The sequence below is a fragment of the Trachymyrmex cornetzi genome, unplaced genomic scaffold (assembly GCF_001594075.2).
Source record: "Trachymyrmex cornetzi isolate Tcor2-1 unplaced genomic scaffold, Tcor1.1 scaffold805, whole genome shotgun sequence".
NCBI lineage: Eukaryota > Metazoa > Arthropoda > Insecta > Hymenoptera > Formicidae > Trachymyrmex > Trachymyrmex cornetzi.
The window spans coordinates 34,618-35,609 of NW_017300142.1; positions in this window are offsets into that span (position 1 = coordinate 34,618).

Consider the following 992-nt stretch of genomic DNA (forward strand, 5'->3'; position numbering starts at 1 on the left):
TTATACTATACGTACAACCGGTACAATTAGGTTATTTTCATGCTAGAAATGAAACCCATAATTTCCACACGCCACATGTTGCCACACGTTAAGTATAAAATTTCTTGAAAAGTTGGTAATACTGACATACTCTACACGCTCGTACTTAACTTTTTACAGTGTCGAGCAGTGTAACACTGTGTCATAGTTGGAACACTTTTGTGTACGACATAGTGTTACACTGTGTCATCTGTGTACGTTGTTGGAAAACACCCCCAGCTAGCAATCCAGCAGGAAAAAAAGCATCGTGTGCCGCTGGCTTTAGCCGCGCGGCAAGCATTTCCGCATCTAGTGTGTAGAAGTCATTAGGATACATCGTCCATTTTTCAAGGTTGGAGATGATATTTGGTTCATATAATTGTACTACATCGCCTAGAAAAGTGGACGATATACCCTAAGGGTGAATTTCCACTGAACGCGTCACGCGTCGCATCGTCGAAAGAGAGAAAGAGAGGGGTTGTGTATTTATACAATCTTATCTCTCTCTTTCTCTCTTTCATGACGCGACGCGTGACGCGCTCAGTGGAAACGTACCATTATGGTACGTTTCCACTAAGTACGTCACGCGTCGCATCGTCCATCGCGTCACGACGCGACGCGAAAGAGAGAAAGAGAGGGATATAAACTTCACTCTTTCTTTTTTTCGCGTCGCATCGTGACGCGATGAATGACACAACGCGTGACGCGCTCAGTGGATACGTACTCTAATAGCGTTTTCGGCCCGATCGGGTTTACACCAACTTGGTTGGATTAATCGTTCCTATTGGTTGACGTCACCCGCTCTACCAATAAGAGAACACAAAACGCCAACCCAGATTAATCCAACCCAGATTGGTGCAAACCTGGCCGGGCCAAAAATGCTATAAGAAAAGTGGACGTTGCTATGTAGTTTACATCAACTTTGTCAGAGAGCAGTAGTGCGTGATTGGTTGAATTTTGTTCCGCTGCCGCAT